The sequence below is a fragment of the Stenella coeruleoalba genome (genome assembly GCF_951394435.1).
Source record: "Stenella coeruleoalba genome assembly, chromosome: 2".
NCBI lineage: Eukaryota > Metazoa > Chordata > Mammalia > Artiodactyla > Delphinidae > Stenella > Stenella coeruleoalba.
Window position 1 is genome coordinate 180838390 of NC_137147.1, and position 9547 is coordinate 180847936.

Sequence of the window (9547 nt, forward strand, 5' to 3'; positions counted from 1 at the left end):
CGTCCATCCTCTGTAGGGCTTTGGGTGAGGACCCTTGTTTTGGGGAGAGCCTTGGCCTCGGGGGGCTGTGCTCTGTGCCAGAGCTGGGTGGGTGAGTGGGAAAAACTGCCGGTCCATTCGCCCTCAGCATCTGTGAGAACATTTCAGGACGCTCTTAAGCCCCAGCAGTGCCTCTAAGCACACATCATCCCACCCAGAACCGGGCTGAGAGGGGGCAGGAAGTCCCTCTGGGCTCCCACAGACCCCAAGAGACATTAAAGCTGGTTTCCCTTAAGCCTAAGCAAAACTAGCGTTCTATTTCTGAGTTTTCCTGGGCTCAGCCCTCTTCCACATCTCTACCCCCTGGGAGACAGCTGAAATGCTTTCAGAACCTCTCCTCCCGTGGTTAGAGATAATAGATTGTCCAGCTGAAGACCCAGTAGAGGTATGTCTGACATTTATTCATATGCGGCAGAAGGGAGCCAGAGGCTAGAGCCTGAAAAGGGAGACCAACCTCCCGCAAAGGAGAGGCCAGATGGGAAAGCAGTGGGGGGCCTTTCCCAACGGGCTGAGGTTCAGTCCTGTTCTCCTCCGAGTGGCACCAGCAGACCCAGCCATGCACCCTGGCGCTTCTGCGTCCATCTAACCCCGTGCTGGTAGATGGAAGACATCGCTTCTTTGAACTTGGGATCAGACGTGGATTAGCGTCTGGTTTCCTTGGACACATTAGTTAGCCTCTTTAAAGTCATGTAAATCCTACTGGCAAAAAAGAGAGACTAGTGCCCGTCTCAGGAAAGCAATGGGCACAGTGCTCGGGACGCAGCTAGTGCCTAAAAGACGACAGCTACTCGCATTATTTTCAATACGGTCGGAACGTATCAGGATGCTTCATTATGATGCAGTCCATCCATCGAAGCATCTTGATACTTAGAAAAATGTTCTCATGAACATTAATCCCGGGCTTTGGTTAAGAAGGGGGAGAAGTCTCCCCAAGACACGCTGCGAGGAAACTTGGCAATTGTTCTTAGTGTTGTAACTGCAACGGCAAACCCCCAAATGTGTTTAACTCACTTGGTTTCAACTAATCACGTGAGAATAAGCATGAAACACCTTTTTTTAAAGGCTGTTGAAATACTAATCCGGCCAATTTCCTAACATGTAATGTGTGAAGAACACCGTTTCAAAGGAGGTCAGTAATGATTGTTTTTGGAGAAGATGCTCTTCTGGTGTTTGTTTTTTTGTTTTTTTTTTCCTACCTCTACATTTACACTTGCAGATCAGCCGGTGCTTAATTTTTTAAAACAATTCCTTGCCTCACCCAAGCAATAAGTTGCCGGTAGTCCCTCACATCGTGTTTGCAGGTGATGTGTGGTCCTGGGATGAGGGGACTCTGGCTAATAAGGAGTCGTGGGAGATGCTTAGGAGATAATTTCCACAAACCCATCAGGGACTGCTCCAACATTTGGCCCCATGCAGTTTGGGGGAGCCTCACTGCTGAGCCCTTTTCCCCCCCTCTAAAAATGGGAAAAATGAAAGTTATTGCACTGGCCGGAGGAGAGAGCCTTGAACAGTTCCTGGGGGCATCCCAACCCATGTGGTAATCTCGGAAGCTCGAGATTAAGAAATGCTGTACCAGGAGTTTCCATTTGGGGGGTGGAGGAGAGAAGCACAGGGCAGTAGTTTCTGTTTTCAAAGTGTGGTTCATGGACCTCACATTTGGGGAAGTCACAGCACAAAGCAACGAACAAAACAACATAATACATTTCATACAGAACGGCGTGATGTAGGTTCTTTGAGAGACCCGAGTTTTAGCTCTCTGCACGTGAGAACAAAAGGTGTCTGACTCACACCTAGGCCCAGTTTAAACACGGCCTTCAGAGATAAACAACGGCCACAGCTGAGAGCATCTGGAAGCAGGGGATTTCTCCCCCCATCTCCCCCACGTGAGGTCTCCATCTCTACTCCGGGCCCCACTGCCCTCCTTCCTTGCTGTTCCCGCTTTGCACGGTGATGGCAGAAGTTGTGAGTACAGAAGGTGAGGAGAGACACAGGAGGGATGAGGACAGAGGGGACTGTCCCTTTCATCCTTGTCCGCCCTCTGGGTGGTCTGCAGGGGAAAGCCTTGCATGGCGACGTGGCAGGAATATAGATACCCCCGATTCCTTAAGGCATTCAGGTGCCCCTGCAATCTTCTCTGGGATGCCGTAGGGTGGCCAGGGCGGCGGGGACGGCAGAGCAGAATGTAATGTTGCACACGTGGTGGTCCCCACAGCTCTGCTGGAATCCTAATCCACCTCAAGATGCTGCGAGAGGCCAGCAGGTTCATCGCCAGCAGCTGCAGGGGGCCCGGGCCGGGCTGGAGGAAGCAGTTTGTGTTTCAGGTACCAGAGGAGCAGGGCCAAAGTCCAAGGAGCATCAGCCTTGGGAGTGGGGGGACAGGGTGGGTCTGGCGGTCCTGAATCTCCTCCCCTGGGTGCTTCATCCTTCCATCTGCTGTGTCTTTTTAGTGGCATCCAAGCTAAATTCTCTGCCAGTGCATACGCAAGTTTTGCAAATTACAGCTTTGTAACTTAGAAAGACTTAATATGAAAAAGTTCAATTATCACTGAAATCCACTCACATTATCATAAGAAACTTACCTCCGTCAATGAAAAAAATAAGACCTACTGGACTTCTAAAATACAATTTCAACGGTTCAAAAAAGTTAAAGATTGTAATAGTGGTTTTAAATTGATTACTCACGTGTCTGTACAGTTTCTCATCTGAAGGTTATTGTCAGAAGTTTAAAGAGGTCATTGTTTAAACCTCTTGATGGGTAAATATGTATAGCTGTAACAAAAGCCAGACAGAAAAAAGTTATGCTCATGAAATCAGGCTCAAGTTCCTCTTAACTTTAAAAATATCTTTGGCTTCCCTGGTGGCGCAGTGGTTGAGAGTCCGCCTGCCGATGCAGGGGACACGGGTTCGTGCCCCGGTCCGGGAAGATCCCACATGCCGCGGAGCGGCTGGGCCCGTGAGCCATGGCCGCTGATCCTGCGCGTATGGAACCTGTGCTCCGCAACGGGAGAGGCCACAGCAGTGAGAGCCCCAAATCTTATTTAAAGCTTAACTGAAATTCAGTATTTAATGATCTTCCTCAAACCCTTTTGTATTTTACTGTTATTATAATTTAAGAAAAAGAAATACATTTTTTCACCAAGCCACATATGGGTATCCCCTACTTTTTTCCAGTTTATCCTAGTATTCTCTAAAAATATTATAGTTTTTGAATATGAAGAAGACTGGAAAGCAGTGTCCAGTATTCTATTTATTAGTCTAGAGCCCGTTAAGGTTATGTAGGCTGAGGCACTGACTGGGTCACCTACTACTGTACATCGTTTTGGTTCTGTTGAGTAAATGAGCTCTGATTTCCAAACTACAGATGACAAACCTATTATTGTCCCAACCTGCCAGTGGAGAAAGCCTCTTCAAGTACACTGCAACCTTGCAACTCAATTTTCAAGTGCATTTTGTTGGGCGCAAACAGCTTCCAGAGCTGTTTTGTCACGTGCTCTCACCAGCCACCTCCGGCTGTGCACACTCCCGCTCCGGTGGTTTCTCCTTGGCAAGTTTAAACCTCACCGTTCTAGCATGCTGAGCAGTATTGCTTTTGCAAGCCTGTGTAACAAAGTCTTGACGGAGAAAAATGCAAGTAGTCTGCAAACTTTTTCTTTCTCTTCAATTGTCCTCTCTCTCTGGTAATCCGGGTCACCAGATCCAATCTCTGCTCGACTTTAAAAATGTATTTGAGTAAAATCTCTTAATCCACCCCACCAGATGAACTCTGCTACTGCATAAGCAATGAACAGCCAGAGAGAACCCCGCTGCAGCAGCCATTTCACCAGCTCCCTAAAATGCAACTATATTTGGAAGACCTCTGTGTAGGAAGTAAGACTAATACTTAGTTCCCAGAAGATTAGGTGTGGTTTTCATTAGCTCATCAACGGGGTGGTTCCATGTTTCTATTTTTAAAATTGCTTATAAAGATCATCCTTCGTTGGTCAGAGACAACAGATAGAGGAGAGACGTCTCTCACGTTATGATCAGAGGCAACAACCAGGCCAATCTGGTTCCCAGAGAAAAGGCGAAGGGAGCTGATGCTACAGTTTCAGCCGAGACTGGGATAATCTGCTTTTGAGTCCCGGCCAAATTCCACGGAGTCCGCGGCCAGGCCAGCCGGGCTTCTCCCCGCCTGGGCGCGGGCTGCATCTGCCCAGTCAGGGCAGCAGGGTCGGTCCAGGCAGCGCGCCCTCCTGCAAGAGCAGAAGCAGCCCAGTCCCCTGGACCAGGGTCGGGGGGTGGTCCAGCCCTGAGACCACTTGGAAATGGTACTCGCCCCGCGTCATTCATGCCGCTGCACTCTAGTACTTAAAATAATTGGGGGGATGGCTCAGTGTCTCCAATCAGTCGTCAGCGTTTAATTTGCTAGTTGGGCTCGCTTTTACTAAAGTCTCGGGCGTCTGTCAATCCCCTTGTTATCACCAACGCCGCGGGCCCAGAAGCACAAAGAAGTGATGGGCGTTAAGGTCCCACAGCGAGGGCCTTGCTTCTCATCTCAGCTAGCCTCTGTCCGCCGGCAATTCTCAGATGACTTCCTTGGGTGGGAATAACAATTCACTTTCCGTAGGAGAAACGCGGAGAGTCTTCGAGCGGCTCCGCTGCAGTCTTGCCCTTGTGTGCGAGTGAGGGTGCGTGGGCCCGAGACGAGCTTGGGGACAGGAAAGGGCCGGACGCGGACTCAGCGAGGACGTTGGAATCTGGGCTCCACCTGGCACGTCCAACGTCCGGGTCGCCGAGATGGAGAGGGTCGGTGCGTTACGGCGTCTCTCCCTCTCGGGGCTGTCTTGCAAAATGTCCCGATACTCAAGAAGTACTGGCAGGGGCGCGGGGCAGGGGGGAGCGTGTGCCGCCTCTCGGTGGGTATCGGCAATGTCCAGCAGAGAGGATTTCGCGGAGAGAGGCGCTGTTTCCCTAGAACTTCCTTCCGGCTTCGCCGCGAGAAAACGCTTTCCACTCGAGAAGGAAGATCGCTCTAGACGCATTTGGACCTTCTTCCCCAGCGGGACAGAGAATCCCAGACTCGAAGCTGGGGGTTATAGGAAGAGACGGGGCAGATACACTTTGTAACCGGGCGGTGCCACCTAACCAGTTCCGATAAAGGCTGCAAAGAGCGAAACCAGGTTTTCCTGGCGGGGACCCCGGCCCTCGTCCAGCGCCCCGTCACCTCCCACGGCAGCCTCTTCCAAGCCCTTAAACTGGGTCCGTGCTGGGGGCCACGCATCACCGCCCTGCGTGTGTGACCTGGACCGAAACCTGAGCGGGGCGGGCCGCGGTTCCGGGAAGCTCCCTGCGCCTCCTGTAGCGCGGCGGGGGCAGCACGCGGCGCCCCTGTTCGCCACTCCCCCCCCCCCCGAGCACACAGACACACCCTCCGGCATGGGGTGCGCGGGAAAGGGCCGGGGACCCCACAGCAGCGCCGAGGGCGCCGGCACCTTAGGAAATACGAGCTTCCCTCGGCGGCCGGGGGCGGAGGCAGGGTCGCCCTTTCCAGCTCCGCGTCGGGGCGCCCTCTACCCCCGGCTGCCGGGTCCCCAGGTCGGAGGGAACTCGGGGGTGTTTTTCCACGCTGAGGGCCGGGGCAGCGCAGCCGGCGGTGGCCCCCGGGAGGCGTGGCGAGACCTACCCCGCTCCCGGCGCGCCCCACCCCCGTCCCACCTCCAGCTCCGCCCAGCGCCCCGAGGGCAAGCGGGGGGAGGCCGGAATTTCCCCTCGCGGGGGCTCGGGCAGCCTTGCAAGCCCGCGGGCTCTTTCTGTTTACGGAGAGAAAGGGGAAATGGAAGAGGCGGGGAGGCGGCGGCTGGAGTCCGCTGCGCCGCCCCTCGGCCGGCCCAGAAGCTGTGAGTCAGGGGCCGACGAGGGCAGCCCGGGCGCGCGGGAGGCGCGGGGCTCACTCGACCGCTCGGGCCCGGACAGCGCGCCAACGCTCCGGGGCCGGTAGCCCTGGTTCCCGCTCCTGCCGACGCCGGACCTGGGGACCCCGGCGCGCCCGACTCCTGGGGGCCGCCCACCAGCTGCGCCGCGAGCCGTCGGGGGACGGCGGCGGGGCCGCGCGGAGGCCGCAGGTAAGAGTTCCGGGGCTCGGGGCTATCGTTCGATCGCAGCCCTGTTGGGTGCCCCGGCGGTTCGCACCCTGAGGTCCGGGGCGTCCCGGCATCCGGGAGGGCTCCGGGGCCCTGGGGGGGGGGGGCGTGCCCGTCTCCGGCTGCGGCGCTTCGGGGCTGCGCGCGGGTCGCGGCTGCAGCCGGCGCAGCTGGAAAGCACCTTGCGCAAGGGTCCCACGGGGCACCGGCCGCGACTCCTCCCCTTTCCTCCTCCTTCCCGGATCCCTAGCGCGCGAGCAGGGCAGGTCCCGGCTTCCCGCCGCGGGCGCCACCCGCAAGGCTGCGCCCTCCCTGCTCAGACCCGGTGAGTGTGCCCCGGAGGCGCGGGGCCCGGCTGCCGCTGGCCCTGGCGATGGGTGCTCTTCTCATGTGCAAGTCCTTTAACGCTCCCTTCGTCTTAAGGACCGGGAGGAATGGAGGGGAGGGGGTTTAGCAGGGTCGAGAGCCTCCGAGCAACTTCACGCTTGCATCCCGGATCCCATTCTGCGACCAGTAGGGTGGTTATAGCAGAACACGAATGCTGGGCTTTTGGCCTAAGAAAGAATGTTAAGGGGAAAAATGTTATTTCACAGATGTTTCCCCGTGGAAATGCAGTATCAGGATTCCGAAGTTCTAGTTCTAGGAGGGGAACCACGTTGAAAAAGGAAGCGCAGCGTCCAGATCGTCCCAAAAGTTAACGGGGAAGGCCGCGAGCTATCTTTAAGAAAACATTGCAACGTCTGTTTCACTTTTGGAAAGACGTATTTTGGCCCAGAATAAAGGACTGCTCCCGACAAAAACAGGGAAGGAAGCAGTAATACAGTTGCTTTGCGTACCTGTGGCCTGAGTTTTAGGTACTTGCCAAGTAGAAGGTAATTTGGATCGGCAGACGCCCCCGGATCTGATGGCGTGAGGTTGGTGTGCGGTATTTCTGGCAGACGTCCTATAAGGAGAATCGGATGGTTGAGGCATCTAGAGGTTTTGAAGTGGCTGTGCTTCTAATACAGCTAGAATGTCTTCATTCTCGGTTTCTTTTAAAAAATAAATTTGTTTATTTATTTATTATTTATGTTTGGCTGTGTTGGGTCTTCGTTGCTGCACGGGCTTTCTCTGGTTGCAGCGAGCAGGGGGTGCTGAGGTGCGCGGGCTTCTCCTTGCTGTGGCTTCTCTTGTGGCGGAGCACTCGCGCTCTAGGTGCAGGGGCTTCAATAGTTGTGGCTTGCGGGCTCAAGAGCGCAGGCTCAGTAGTTGTGGCACACGGGCTCTAGAGCGCAGGCTCAGTGGTTGTGGCGCGCGGGCTCTAGAGCGCAGGCTCAGTAGTTGTGGCACACGGGCTCTAGAGCGCAGGCTCAGTGGTTGTGGCGCGCGGGCTCTAGAGCGCAGGCTCAGTGGTTGTGGCGCGCAGGCTCTAGAGCTCAGGCTCAGTAGTTGTGGTGCATGGGCTCTAGAGCGCAGGCTCAGTGGTTGTGGTGTGCGGGCTTAGTTGCTTCGCCTCATGTGGGATCTTCCCAGACCAGGGATTGAACCCGTGTGCCCTGCATTGGCAGGCGGATTCTTAACCACTGCACCACCAGGGAAGTCCCAATTCTCGGGCTTTTTGAGAAAAAAATATTATTAGAAGTCTTATTGGAGGTGTGCCCTGAGGGGCAATGTACTATTTTGGCAGAAAAATCTTTTAAATGTGAAGTAACATGAGGTATAATCATCCTTTGTAAGGTAGGAGCCTACACCAGTAATCTTGGCCATTTTCATGCGCACTTGCCAGGAAACGCTCACCTTTTGTCTACGGAGATGGAAGTAGCTAAGAGTATGCCATTCTGTTTAGGAGAGTATCGCCTCTTGGCTTTACTGCCAATTTCAGAAATTATTTGAAGCAGATCATTTTGACTGTATCTGCCCATTTGTCCATTTCTAAAATTGGTATAGTCCCCTCCTGCGTTAACAAGTGGGGATTTAATGCAGATTTTTATTGAACACTGTGTGGGGAAGGGTGCTTGCTGCTGAAGTGAAATACAGATCCCTTCATCATTCACTTTTCTAGACGTCTGCTGGTGGTGAGTAACGCAGAAATCATTAGCATCTTGTCTGCTTAATTAAGGCCTGAAAACCTGAGGCTTCTGCCGGCACCTTGAGCGGGCGGTTGTCAGGGTTTTCTGGGGCGCACACGGGTTTGCACGCGGGTTTGCAGGAGTGGAGGTTGGCGTTGCTAGGGGATTAGTGGCACCGGAGACACACGCCTCCACCTCCCTGCCCTCCCCCAGCAGATTACGGGCGTGTGTGTTTCCGCCTCTCAGGTTTTACATACAAATGTTCCAGACTTTCTGCAGGATTTAAAAACCAAAACCTGCCTTTCCTCTCTGGATCAGCTAACCGACTTGTAAACTGTGTGGACCTTTTCCTCTCTTTCTATAGCGCTGTTACTACTGGGAACTTTACTTTCTCTCTGGCCAGCCATTCGCTAAGGAAATCCAGCAGGTTTGGAACTTTGCAGCCAGTGGGGTCCTAAATTGAGCTGTTGTTGTTTCAATTCCATTTTTTCCCCTGTAAATTCTACAAGTAGAAACTGCAACTAAATGGCCCCGTGAAACCTAGTCCAATGTTCCTCCGTTAACCTAAAAAATTCCTTTCATAAGTCAAGAGACTCCAAGAGCCTGAATCAGTCTTCCTCAAAGACCAGCCAGGTCTCAGAGAGGGGGCTTTCCTTTGCTCTCCAGATGTAACTGTAATGATAACAGCCATCAAAACATTTCATTGGTTTCTGCCTTTATTTTTTTTCTTTCTTTGTCTCTTATTTTAGAAACAGTCTTTAAAACCTTACTGTGAAGAAGGGGGAGGATGGGGGTTGGAGGGGAATAGGTAGCCGCAGCCCATTTGCAGTTAAGAAAGGCGGCCTAATGCAGTACCTGCAAAGCCAGGGATCCGACCCAGTCCTTCGATTTCATGCGCATCGTAGCAGCTTCAAAAGACATAGTTTATGTACTGTGCACCAGAGTCTGTGCCCAGCACCTTATGCTCTGGAACGCCTTTGACCCTCACAACCACCTACAAGGGACATGCTGTTATTACTTGCATTTTGCAGGTGGGGGACGTCGACATGAAGTGAGGTTAAAGTACAAAACTTGACCAAGATCATGCAAACACTAAAGGAGGGGCTGAGATTGGCCCCCCGCAGCCTGAGTCTAGATGCCGTGTCATAACTGCGTAATCCTAGACTTCTTTCCCCATACACAATTTGTAGTGGCACAGGGGTTAAGACTCCACGCTCCCAATGCTGGGGGCCAGGGTCCGACCCCTAGTCAGGGAACTAGATCCCACAGTGCATGCCGCAACTAAGACTTCACATGCCACAACTAAGGAGACTGTGAGCCACAACTAAGGAGCCCGCTGGC